Genomic DNA, 15,586 nt, shown 5'->3' with positions numbered 1-15,586 from the left:
ATATTTATCAGTATCTGTATGTGTCTGTAGCACTGTGTGTATATTTTTCAGTATCTGTATGTGTCTGTAGCACAGTATGTATATTTATCAGTATCTGTATGTGTCTGTAGCACTGTATGTATATTTATCAGTATCTGTATGTGTCTGTAGCACTGTATGTTTATTTATCAGTATCTGTATGTGTCTGTAGCACTGTATGTTTATTTATCAGTATCTGTATGTGTCTGTAGCACTGTATGTATATTTATCAGTATCTGTATGCGTCTGTAGCACTGTATGTATATTTATCAGTATCTGTATGCGTCTGTAGCACTGTATGTATATTTATCAGTATCTGTATGTGTCTGTAGCACTATATGTATATTTATCAGTATCTGTATGTGTCTGTAGCACTGTATGTGTATTTATCAGTATCTGTATGTGTCTGTGGCACTGTATGTATGTATATTTATCAGTATCTGTATGTGTCTGTAGCACAGTATGTATATTTATCAGTATCTGTATGTGTCTGTAGCACTGTATGTATATTTATCAGTATCTGTATGTGTGTGTAGCACTGTATGTATATTTATCAGTATCTGTATGTGTCTGTAGCACTGTATGTGTATTTATCAGTATCTGTATGTGTCTGTGGCACTGTATGTATATTTATCAGTATCTGTATGTGTCTGTAGCACAGTATGTATATTTATCAGTATCTGTATGTGTCTGTAGCACTGTATGTATATTTATCAGTATCTGTATGTGTGTAGCACTGTATGTGTATTTATCAGTATCTGTATGTGTCTGTAGAACAGTATGTATATTTATCAGTATCTGTATGTGTGTGGCACAGTATGTATATTTATCAGTATCTGTATGTGTCTGTAGAACAGTATGTATATTTATCAGTATCTGTATGTGTGTAGCACTGTATGTATATTTATCAGTATCTGTATGTGTCTGTAGCACTGTATGTATATTTATCAGTATATGTATGTGTGTGTAGCACAGTATGTATATTTATCAGTATCTGTATGTGTCTGTAGCACAGTATGTATATTTATCAGTATCTGTATGTGTCTGTAGCACTGTATGTATATTTATCAGAATCTGTATGTGTCTGTGACACTGTATGTATATTTATCAGTATATGTATGTGTCTGTAGCACTGTATGTATATTTATTGGTATCTGTATGTGCCTGTGACAATGTATGTATATTTATCAGTATCTGTGTGTGTCTGTAGCACTGTATGTGTATTTATCAGTATCTGTATGTGTGTGTAGCACTGTATGTATATTTATCAGTATCTGTATGTGTCTGTAGCACTGTATGTATATTTATCAGTATCTGTATGTGTCTGTAGCACTGTATGTATATTTATCAGTATCTGTATGTGTCTGTAGCACTGTATGTATATTTATCAGTATCTGTATGTGTCTGTAGCACTGTATGTATATTTATCAGTATATGTATGTGTGTGTAGCACTGTATGTGTATTTATCAGTATCTGTATGTTTGTGACACTGTATGTATATGTATCAGTATCTGTATGTGCCTGTGACAATGTATGTATATTTATCAGTATCTGTATGTGTCTGTAGCACTGTATGTATATTTATCAGTATCTGTATGTGTCTGTAGCACTGTATGTATATTTATCAGTATCTGTATGTGTCTGTAGCACTTTATGTATATTTATCAGTATATGTCTGTAGCACTGTATGTATATTTATCAGTATATGTCAGAAGCACTGTATGTATATTTATCAGTGTCTGTAGCACTGTATGTATATTTATCAGTATCTGTATGTGTCTGTAGCACTGTATGTATATTTATCAGTATCTGTATGTGTCTGTAGCACTGTATGTATATTTATCAGTATCTGTATGTGCCTGTGACACTGAATGTATATTTATCAGTATCTGCATGTGCCTGTGACACTATATGTATATTTATCAGTATCTGTATGTGCCTATGACACGGAATGTATATTTATCAGTATCTGTATGTGCCTGTGACACTGTATGTATATTTATCAGTATCTGTATGTGCCTGTGACACTGAATGTATATTTATCAGTATCTGTATGTGCCTGTGACACTGTATGTATATTTATCAGTATCTGTATGTGTCTGTGACACTGTATGTATATTTATCAATATCTATATGTGTGTGTGGCACAGTATGTATATTTATCAGTATCTGTATGTGTCTGTGACACTGTATGTATATTTATCAATATCTATATGTGTGTGTGGCACAGTATGTATATTTATCAGTATCTGTATGTGTGTGTAGCACTGTATGTGTATTTATCAGTATCTGTATGTGCCTGTAGTACTGTATGTATATTTATCAGTATCTGTATGTGTGTGTAGCGCTGTATGTATATTTATCAGTATCTGTATGTGTCTGTAGTACTGTATGTATATTTATCAGTATCTGTATGTGCCTGTGACACTGTATATTTATCAGTATTTGTATGTGTCTGTGACACTGTATGTATATTTATCAGTATTTGTATGTGTCTGTGACACTGTATGTATATTTATCAGTATCTGTATGTGCCTGTGACACTGTATGTATATTTATCAGTATCTGTATGTGCCTGTGACACTGTATGTATATTTATCAGTATCTGTATGTGTGTGCAGCACTGTATGTATATTTATCAGTATCTGTATGTGTCTGTGGGACAGTATGTATATTTATCAGTATCTGTATGTGTGTGCAGCACTGTATGTGTATTTATCAGTATCTGTATGTGTCTGTAGTACTGTATGTATATTTATCAGTATCTGTATGTGTGTGTAGCACTGTATGTATATTTATCAGTATCTGTATGTGTCTGTGACACTGTATGTATATTTATCAGTATCTGTATGTGTCTGTGACACTGTATGTATATTTATCAGTATCTGTATGTGTCTGTGACACTGTATGTATATTTATCAGTATCTGTATGTGTCTGTGACACTGTATGTATATGTATCAGTATCTGTATGTGCCTGTGACACTGTATGTATATTTATCAGTATCTGTATGTGCCTGTGACACTGTATGTATATTTATCAGTATCTGTATGTGTCTGTGACACTGTATGTATATTTATCAGTATCTGTATGTGTCTGTGACACTGTATGTATATTTATCAGTATCTGTATGTCTGTGACACTGTATGTATATTTATCAGTATCTGTATGTGTGTGTAGCACTGTATGTGTATTTATCAGTATCTGTGTCTGTAGCACTGTATGTGTATTTATCAGTATCTGGATGTGTGTGACACTGTATGTATATTTATCAGTATCTGTATGTGTCTGTAGCACTGTGTGTATATTTTTCAGTATCTGTATGTGTCTGTAGCACAGTATGTATATTTATCAGTATCTGTATGTGTCTGTAGCACTGTATGTATATTTATCAGTATCTGTATGTGTCTGTAGCACTGTATGTTTATTTATCAGTATCTGTATGTGTCTGTAGCACTGTATGTTTATTTATCAGTATCTGTATGTGTCTGTAGCACTGTATGTGTATTTATCAGTATCTGTATGTGTCTGTGGCACTGTATGTATATTTATCAGTATCTGTATGTGTCTGTAGCACAGTATGTATATTTATCAGTATCTGTATGTGTCTGTAGCACTGTATGTATATTTATCAGTATCTGTATGTGTGTGTAGCACTGTATGTATATTTATCAGTATCTGTATGTGTCTGTAGCACTGTATGTGTATTTATCAGTATCTGTATGTGTCTGTGGCACTGTATGTATATTTATCAGTATCTGTATGTGTCTGTAGCACAGTATGTATATTTATCAGTATCTGTATGTGTCTGTAGCACTGTATGTATATTTATCAGTATCTGTATGTGTGTAGCACTGTATGTGTATTTATCAGTATCTGTATGTGTCTGTAGAACAGTATGTATATTTATCAGTATCTGTATGTGTGTGGCACAGTATGTATATTTATCAGTATCTGTATGTGTCTGTAGAACAGTATGTATATTTATCAGTATCTGTATGTGTGTAGCACTGTATGTATATTTATCAGTATCTGTATGTGTCTGTAGCACTGTATGTATATTTATCAGTATATGTATGTGTGTGTAGCACAGTATGTATATTTATCAGTATCTGTATGTGTCTGTAGCACAGTATGTATATTTATCAGTATCTGTATGTGTCTGTAGCACTGTATGTATATTTATCAGAATCTGTATGTGTCTGTGACACTGTATGTATATTTATCAGTATATGTATGTGTCTGTAGCACTGTATGTATATTTATTGGTATCTGTATGTGCCTGTGATAATGTATGTATATTTATCAGTATCTGTGTGTGTCTGTAGCACTGTATGTGTATTTATCAGTATCTGTATGTGTGTGTAGCACTGTATGTATATTTATCAGTATCTGTATGTGTCTGTAGCACTGTATGTATATTTATCAGTATCTGTATGTGTCTGTAGCACTGTATGTATATTTATCAGTATATGTATGTGTGTGTAGCACTGTATGTGTATTTATCAGTATCTGTATGTTTGTGACACTGTATGTATATGTATCAGTATCTGTATGTGCCTGTGACAATGTATGTATATTTATCTGTATCTGTATGTGCCTGTGACAATGTATGTATATTTATCAGTATCTGTATGTGTCTGTGACACTGTATGTATATTTATCAGTATCTGTATGTGTCTGTAGCACTGTATGTATATTTATCAGTATCTGTATGTGTCTGTAGCACTGTATGTATATTTATCAGTATCTGTATGTGTGTAGCACTGTATGTATATTTATCAGTATCTGTATGTGTCTGTAGCACTGTATGTGTATTTATCAGTATCTGTATGTTTGTGACACTGTATGTATATGTATCAGTATATTTATGGTTTTGTGACACTGTATGTATATTTATCAGTATCTGTATGTGTCTGTGACACTGTATGTATATTTATCAGTATCTGTATGTGTCTGTAGCACTGTATGTATATTTATCAGTATCTGTATGTGTCTGTAGCACTGTATGTATATTTATCAGTATTTGTATGTGTCTGTAGCACTGTATGTATATTTATCAGTATCTGTATGTGTCTGTAGCACTGTATGTATATTTATCAGTATCTGTATGTGTCTGTAGCACTGTATGTATATTTATCAGTATCTGTATGTGTTTGTGACACTGTATGTATATATATATCAGTATCTGTATGTGTTTGTGACACTGTATGTATATATATCAGTATCTGTATGTGTTTGTGACACTGTATGTATATTTATCAGTATCTGTATGTGTTTGTGACACTGTATGTATATATATCAGTATCTGTATGTGCCTGTGACACTGTATGTATATATATCAGTATCTGTATGTGCCTGTGACACTGTATGTATATATATCAGTATCTGTATGTGCCTGTGACACTGTATGTATATTTATCAGTATCTGTATGTGTTTGTGACACTGTATGTATCAGTATCTGTATGTGCCTGTTACACTGTATGTATATTTATCAGTATCTGTATGTGTCTGTAGCACTGTATGTATATTTATCAGTATCTGTATGTGCCTGTTACACTGTATGTATATTTATCAGTATCTGTATGTGTCTGTAGCACTGTATGTATATTTATCAGTATCTGTGGCACTGTATGTATATTTATCAGTATGTTTCTGTAGTACTGTATGTGTATTTATCAGTATCTGTATGTCTGTTGCACTGTATGTATATTTATCTGTATATGTGTCAGGGTGCCAGGAATCAGACTGAGACGAGAAGTGCAAAAATAATCACACCTTTATTAATAGCAAAAAATAATTAAAAGTCCACAAGTCAAATAACAAGCCAGGAGTCAAAACCAGAGCTGGTAGTCAGACGAGCCGAGTCAGGAGCCAAAGGGAATAGTCAGACGAGCCGGAATCAGGAACAAGGAAAACAGCAGAGTCAGGAAAAAGCCAGGGATCAGGAACCAGGAAGTACGTCAGGCAGCCAGGTAATACACAGGAACTCTCACGAACAGGTCTGAGACAACGCAAAGGCAAAGCATACTGAACAGAGGCCCTTTAAATAATAAGTGATGACATCACAATTCTGAGACTGCATCCTGTCTCACAGGGATGATGCACACCAGTCTGGCCATAAAAAGTGCAGGAAGTGAGCAGCATCTCCCACAATGCACCAAGTCAGGAAGAGAGGTGAGTAAAATGGCTGCCAGCAGCACATGGCGAACACAACAGGGAAAAACCCTGACAATATGTCTGTGGCACTGTATGTATATTTATCAGTATTTGTATGTGTGTGTAGCACTGTATGTATATTTATCAGTATCTGTATGTGTGTGTAGCACTGTGTGTATATCAGTATCTGTATGTGTGTGTAGCACTGTATGTATATTTATCAGTATTTGTATGTGTGTATAGAACTGTATGTATATTTATCAGTATCTGTATGTGTCTGTAGCACTGTATGTATATATATCAGTATCTGTGGCACTGTATGTATATTTATCTGAATATGCCTGTGACACTGTATGTATATTTATCAGAATCTATATGTGTCTATAGCACTGTATGTGTATTTATCAGTATCTGTATGTGTCTGTGACACTGTATGTATATTTATCAGTATCTGTGTGTGTCTGTAGCACTGTATGTATATTTATCAGTATCTGTGGCACTGTATGTATATTTATCAGTATCTGTGGCACTGTATGTATATTTATCAGTATCTGTATGTGCCTGTGACACTGTATGTATATTTATCAGTATCTGTATGTGTATTTATCAGTATCTGTATGTGTCTGTAGCACTGTATGTGTATTTATCAGTATCTGTATGTGTGTGTAGCACTGTATGTGTATTTATCAGTATCTGTATGCGTCTGTGGCACTGTTTGTATATTTATCTGTATCTGTATGTGTCTGTAGCACAGTATGTATATTTATCAGTATCTGTATGTGTCTGTAGCACTGTATGTATATTTATCTGTATCTGTATGTGTATGTGTCTGTAGCACTGTATGTGTATTTATCAGTATCTGTATGTGTGTGTAGCACTGTATGTATATTTATGAGTATCTGTATGTGTTTGTGACACTGTATGTGTATCAGTATCTGTATGTGTCTGTAGCACTGTATGTATATTTTTCAGTATCTGTATATTTCTGTAGCACTGTATGTGTATTTATCAGTATCTGTATGCGTCTGTAGCACAGTATGTATATTTATCAGTATCTGTATGTGTCTGTAGCACAGTATGTATATTTATCAGTATCTGTATGTGTCTGTAGCACTGTATGTATATTTTTCATTATCTGTATGTGTCTGTAGCACAGTATGTATATTTATCAGTATCTGTATGTGTCTGTAGCACTGTATGTATATTTATCAGTATCTGTATGTGTCTGTAGCACTGTATGTTTATTTATCAGTATCTGTATGTGTCTGTAGCACTGTATGTATATTTATCAGTATCTGTATGTGTCTGTAGCACTGTATGTATATTTATCAGTATCTGTATGTGTCTGTAGCACTGTATGTTTATTTATCAGTATCTGTATGTGTCTGTAGCACTGTATGTATATTTATCAGTATCTGTATGTGTCTGTAGCACTGTATGTATATTTATCAGTATCTGTATGTGTCTGTAGCACAGTATGTATATTTATCAGTATCTGTATGTGTCTGTAGCACTGTGTGTATATTTATCAGTATCTGTATGTGTCTGTAGCACAGTATGTATATTTATCAGTATCTGTATGTGTCTGTAGCACTGTATGTATATTTATCAGTATCTGTATGTGTCTGTAGCACTGTATGTATATTTATCAGTATTTGTATGTGTCTGTAGCACTGTATGTATATTTATCAGTATCTGTATGTGTCTGTAGCACTGTATGTGTATTTATCAGTATTTGTATGTGTCTGTAGCACTGTATGTGTATTTATCAGTATCTGTATGTGTCTATAGCACTGTATGTGTATTTATCAGTATCTGTATGTGTCTGTAGCACTGTATGTGTATTTATCAGTATCTGTATGTGTGTGTAGCACTGTATGTGTATTTATCAGTATCTGTATGTGTCTGTAGCACTGTATGTGTATTTATCAGTATCTGTATGTGTGTGTAGCACTGTACGTGTATTTATCAGTATCTGTATGTGTCTATAGCACTGTTTGTGTATTTATCAGTATCTGTATGTGTCTGTAGCACTGTATGTGTATTTATCAGTATCTGTATGTGTCTGTAGCACTGTATGTATATTTATCAGTATCTGTATGTGTCTGTATCACTGTATGTATATTTATCAGTATCTGTATGTGTCTGTATCACTGTATGTATATTTATCAGTATCTGTATGTGTCTGTATCACTGTATGTATATTTATCAGTATCTGTATGTGTCTGTATCACTGTATGTATATATATCAGTATCTGTATGTGTCTGTAGCACTGTATGTATATTTATCAGTATCTGTATGTGTCTGTAGCACTGTATGTATATTTATCAGTATATGTCTGTAGCACTGTATGTATATTTATCAGTATCTGTATGTGTGTAGCACTGAATGTATATTTATTAGTATCTGTATGTGTCTGTAGCACAGTATGTATATTTATCAGTATCTGTATGTGTCTGTAGCACTGTATGTATATTTATCTGTATCTGTATGTGTCTGTAGCACTGTATGTGTATTTATCAGTATCTGTATGTGTGTGTAGCACTGTATGTATATTTATGAGTATCTGTATGTGTTTGTGACACTGTATGTATATCAGTATCTGTATGTGTCTGTAGCACTGTATGTATATTTTTCAGTATCTGTATATTTCTGTAGCACTGTATGTGTATTTATCAGTATCTGTATGCGTCTGTAGCACAGTATGTATATTTATCAGTATCTGTATGTGTCTGTAGCACAGTATGTATATTTATCAGTATCTGTATGTGTCTGTAGCACTGTATGTATATTTTTCATTATCTGTATGTGTCTGTAGCACAGTATGTATATTTATCAGTATCTGTATGTGTCTGTAGCACTGTATGTATATTTATCAGTATCTGTATGTGTCTGTAGCACTGTATGTTTATTTATCAGTATCTGTATGTGTCTGTAGCACTGTATGTTTATCAGTATCTGTATGTGTCTGTAGCACTGTATGTATATTTATCAGTATCTGTATGTGTCTGTAGCACTGTATGTATATTTATCAGTATCTGTATGTGTCTGTAGCACAGTATGTATATTTATCAGTATCTGTATGTGTCTGTAGCACTGTGTGTATATTTATCAGTATCTGTATGTGTCTGTAGCACAGTATGTATATTTATCAGTATCTGTATGTGTCTGTAGCACTGTATGTATATTTATCAGTATCTGTATGTGTCTGTAGCACTGTATGTATATTTATCAGTATTTGTATGTGTCTGTAGCACTGTATGTATATTTATCAGTATCTGTATGTGTCTGTAGCACTGTATGTGTATTTATCAGTATTTGTATGTGTCTGTAGCACTGTATGTGTATTTATCAGTATCTGTATGTGTCTATAGCACTGTATGTGTATTTATCAGTATCTGTATGTGTCTGTAGCACTGTATGTGTATTTATCAGTATCTGTATGTGTGTGTAGCACTGTATGTGTATTTATCAGTATCCATATGTGTCTATAGCACTGTATGTGTATTTATCAGTATCTGTATGTGTCTATAGCACTGTATGTGTATTTATCAGTATCTGTATGTGTGTGTAGCACTGTATGTGTATTTATCAGTATCTGTATGTGTCTATAGCACTGTTTGAGTATTTATCAGTATCTGTATGTGTCTGTAGCACTGTATGTGTATTTATCAGTATCTGTATGTGTCTGTAGCACTGTATGTATATTTATCAGTATCTGTATGTGTCTGTAGCACTGTATGTGTATTTATCAGTATCTGTAGCACTCTATGTGTATTTATCAGTATCTGTATGTGTCTGTAGCACTGTATGTATATTTATCAGTATCTGTATTTATCAGTATCTGTATGTGTCTGTAGCGCTGTATGTATATTTATCAGTATCTGTATGTGTCTGTATCACTGTATGTATATATATCAGTATCTGTATGTATATTTATCAGTATCTGTATGTGTCTGTATCACTGTATGTATATTTATCAGTATCTGTATGTGTCTGTATCACTGTATGTATATTTATCAGTATCTGTATGTGTCTGTATCACTGTATGTATATATATCAGTATCTGTATGTGTCTGTAGCACTGTATGTATATTTATCAGTATCTGTATGTGTCTGTAGCACTGTATGTATATTTATCAGTATATGTCTGTAGCACTGTATGTATATTTATCAGTATCTGTATGTGTGTAGCACTGAATGTATATTTATTAGTATCTGTATGTGTCTGTAGCACTGTATGTATATTTATCAGTATCTGTATGTGTCTGTAGCACTGTATGTATATTTATCAGTATCTGTATGTGTCTGTAGCACTGTATGTATATTTATCAGTATCTGTATGTGCCTGTGACACTGAATGTATATTTATCAGTATCTGCATGTGCCTGTGACACTATATGTATATTTATCAGTATCTGTATGTGCCTGTGACACTGAATGTATATTTATCAGTATCTGTATGTGCCTGTGACACTGTATGTATATTTATCAGTATCTGTATGTGCCTGTGACACTGAATGTATATTTATCAGTATCTGTATGTGCCTGTGACACTGAATGTATATTTATCAGTATCTGTATGTGTCTGTGACACTGTATGTATATTTATCAGTATCTGTATGTGTGTGTGGCACAGTATGTATATTTATCAGTATCTGTATGTGTATTTATCAGTATCTGTATGTGTCTGTAGTACTGTATGTATATTTATCAGTATCTGTATGTGTGTGTAGCGCTGTATGTATATTTATCAGTATCTGTATGTGTCTGTAGTACTGTATGTATATTTATCAGTATCTGTATGTGTGTGTAGCGCTGTATGTATATTTATCAGTATCTGTATGTGTCTGTGACACTGTATGTATATTTATCAGTATCTGTATGTGCCTGTGACACTGTATGTATATTTATCAGTATTTGTATGTGTCTGTGACACTGTATGTATATTTATCAGTATTTGTATGTGTCTGTGACACTGTACGTATATTTATCAGTATCTGCATGTGTCTGTGACACTGTATGTATATTTATCAGTATCTGTATGTGCCTGTGACACTGTATGTATATTTATCAGTATCTGTATGTGTGTGCAGCACTGTATGTGTATCTATCAGTATCTGTATGTGTCTGTAGTACTGTATGTATATTTATCAGTATCTGTATGTATATTTATCAGTATCTGTATGTGTCTGTGACACTGTATGTATATTTATCAGTATCTGTATGTGTCTGTGACACTGTATGTATATTTATCAGTATCTGTATGTGTCTGTGACACTGTATGTATATTTATCAGTATCTCTATGTGTCTGTAGTACTGTATGTATATTTATCAGTATCTGTATGTGCCTGTGACACTGTATGTATATTTATCAGTATCTGTATGTGTCTGTGACACTGTATGTATATTTATCAGTATCTGTATGTGCCTGTGACACTGTATGTATATTTATCAGTATCTGTATGTGTCTGTGACACTGTATGTATATTTATCAGTATCTGTATGTGTGTGTAGCACTGTATGTGTATTTATCAGTATCTGTGTCTGTAGCACTGTATGTGTATTTATCAGTATCTGTATGTGTGTGGCACTGTATGTATATTTACCAGTATCTGTGTGTGTGACACTGTATGTATATTTATCAGTATCTGTATGTGCCTGTGACACTGTATGTATATTTATCAGTATCTGTATGTGTTGTTGTCTGTGACACTGTAGGTATATTTTATCAGTATCTGTATGTGTCTGTGACACTGTATGTATATTTTATCAGTATCTGTATGTGTCTGTGACACTGTATGTAGTATTTATCAGTATCTGTAGTGTGTAGGCCCTGTATGTGTATTTATCAGTATCTGTGTCTGTAGCTGTATATTTATCAGTATCTGTATGTGCCTGTGACACTGTATGTATATTTATCAGTATTTGTATGTGTCTGTGACACTGTATGTATATTTATCAGTATTTGTATGTGTCTGTGACACTGTACGTATATTTATCAGTATCTGCATGTGTCTGTGACACTGTATGTATATTTATCAGTATCTGTATGTGCCTGTGACACTGTATGTATATTTATCAGTATCTGTATGTGTGTGCAGCACTGTATGTGTATCTATCAGTATCTGTATGTGTCTGTAGTACTGTATGTATATTTATCAGTATCTGTATGTATATTTATCAGTATCTGTATGTGTCTGTGACACTGTATGTATATTTATCAGTATCTGTATGTGTCTGTGACACTGTATGTATATTTATCAGTATCTGTATGTGTCTGTGACACTGTATGTATATTTATCAGTATCTCTATGTGTCTGTAGTACTGTATGTATATTTATCAGTATCTGTCTTGCCTGACACTGTATGTATATTATCAGTATCTGTATGTGTCTGTGACACTGTATGTATATTTATCAGTATCTGTATGTGTCTGTGACACTGTATGTATATTTATCAGTATCTGTATGTGTCTGTGACACTGTATGTATATTTATCAGTATCTGTATGTGTGTAGCCCTGTATGTGTATTTATCAGTATCTGTGTCTGTAGCACTGTATGTGTATTTATCAGTATCTGTATGTGTGTGGCACTGTATGTATATTTATCAGTATCTGTGTGTGTGACACTGTATGTATATTTATCAGTATCTGTATGTGTCTGTAGCACTGTGTGTATATTTTTCAGTATCTGTATGTGTCTGTAGCACAGTATGTATATTTATCAGTATCTGTATGTGTCTGTAGCACTGTATGTATATTTATCAGTACCTGTATGTGTCTGTAGCACTGTATGTTTATTTATCAGTATCTGTATGTGTCTGTAGCACTGTATGTTTATTTATCAGTATCTGTATGTCTGTAGCACTGTATGTATATTTATCAGTATCTGTATGTGTCTGTAGCACTGTATGTATATTTATCAGTATCTGTATGTGTCTGTAGCACAGTATGTATATTTATCAGTATTTGTATGTGTCTGTAGCACTGTATGTATATTTATCAGTATCTGTATGTGTCTGTAGCACTGTATGTGTATTTATCAGTATTTGTATGTGTCTGTAGCACTGTATGTATATGTATCAGTATCTGTATGTGTCTGTAGAACAGTATGTATATTTATCAGTATCTGTATGTGTCTGTAACACTGTATGTATATTTATCAGTATTTGTATGTGTCTGTAGCACTGTATGTATATTTATCAGTATTTGTATGTGTCTGTAGCACTGTATGTATATTTATCAGTATCTGTGTGTGTCTGTAGCACTGTATGTGTATTTATCAGTATCTGTATGTGTCGGTAGCACTGTGTGTGTATTTATCAGTATCTGTATGTGTCTGTAGCACTGTATGTGTATTTATCAGTATCTGTATGTGTGTGTAGCACTGTATGTGTATTTATCAGTATCCATATGTGTCTGTAGCACTGTATGTATATTTATCAGTATCTGTATGTGTCTGTAGCACTGTATGTATATTTATCAGTATCTGTATGTGTCTGTTACACTGTATGTATATTTATCAGTATCTGTATGTGCCTGTGACAATGTATGTATATTTATCAGTATCTGTATGTGCCTGTAGCACTGAATGTATATTTATCAGTATCTGTATGTGCCTGTGACAATGTGTGTATATTTATCAGTATCTGTATGTGTCTGTGACACTGTATGTATATTTATCAGTATCTGTATGTGTCTGTAGCACTGTATGTATATTTATCAGTATCTGTATGTGTCTGTAGCACTGTATGTATATTTATCAGTATCTGTATGTGCCTGTGACACTGAATGTATATTTATCAGTATCTGCATGTGCCTGTGACACTATATGTATATTTATCAGTATCTGTATGTGCCTGTGACACTGAATGTATATTTATCAGTATCTGTATGTGCCTGTGACACTGTATGTATATTTATCAGTATCTGTATGTGCCTGTGACACTGAATGTATATTTATCAGTATCTGTATGTGCCTGTGACACTGAATGTATATTTATCAGTATCTGTATGTGTCTGTGACACTGTATGTATATTTATCAGTATCTGTATGTGTGTGTGGCACAGTATGTATATTTATCAGTATCTGTATGTGTCTGTAGTACTGTATGTATATTTATCAGTATCTGTATGTGTCTGTAGCACTGTATGTATATTTATCAGTATCTGTATGTGTGTGTAGCACTGTATGTATATTTATCAGTATCTGTATGTGCCTGTGACACTGTATGTATATTTATCAGTATTTGTATGTGTCTGTGACACTGTATGTATATTTATCAGTATTTGTATGTGTCTGTGACACAGTATGTATATTTATCAGTATCTGTATGTGTCTGTAGCACTGTGTATATATTTATCAGTATCTGTATGTGTCTGTAGCACAGTATGTATATTTATCAGTATCTGTATGTGTCTGTAGCACTGTGTATATATTTATCAGTATCTGTATGTGTCTGTAGCACAGTATGTATATTTATCAGTATCTGTATGTGTCTGTAGCACTGTATGTATATTTATCAGTATCTGTATGTGTCTGTAGCACTGTATGTATATTTATCAGTATTTGTATGTGTCTGTAGCACTGTATGTATATTTATCAGTATCTGTATGTGTCTGTAGCACTGTATGTGTATTTATCAGTATTTGTATGTGTCTGTAGCACTGTATGTATATGTATCAGTATCTGTATGTGTCTGTAGAACAGTATGTATATTTATCAGTATCTGTATGTGTCTGTAACACTGTATGTATATTTATCAGTATTTGTATGTGTCTGTAGCACTGTATGTATATTTATCAGTATTTGTATGTGTCTGTAGCACTGTATGTATATTTATCAGTATCTGTGTGTGTCTGTAGCACTGTATGTGTATTTATCAGTATCTGTATGTGTCGGTAGCACTGTGTGTGTATTTATCAGTATCTGTATGTGTCTGTAGCACTGTATGTGTATTTATCAGTATCTGTATGTGTGTGTAGCACTGTATGTGTATTTATCAGTATCCATATGTGTCTGTAGCACTGTATGTATATTTATCAGTATCTGTATGTGTCTGTAGCACTGTATGTATATTTATCAGTATCTGTATGTGTCTGTTACACTGTATGTATATTTATCAGTATCTGTATGTGCCTGTGACAATGTATGTATATTTATCAGTATCTGTATGTGCCTGTAGCACTGAATGTATATTTATCAGTATCTGTATGTGCCTGTGACAATGTGTGTATATTTATCAGTATCTGTATGTGTCTGTGACACTGTATGTATATTTATCAGTATCTGTATGTGTCTGTAGCACTGTATGTATATTTATCAGTATCTGTATGTGTCTGTAGCACTGTATGTATATTTATCAGTATCTGTATGTGCCTGTGACACTGAATGTATATTTAT

The sequence above is a fragment of the Bombina bombina genome, chromosome 4, assembly GCF_027579735.1.
Source record: "Bombina bombina isolate aBomBom1 chromosome 4, aBomBom1.pri, whole genome shotgun sequence".
Classification (NCBI taxonomy): Eukaryota; Metazoa; Chordata; class Amphibia; order Anura; family Bombinatoridae; genus Bombina; species Bombina bombina.
The sequence above is the reverse complement of the archived record's forward strand: the minus strand, read 5'-3'. Positions refer to the sequence as shown.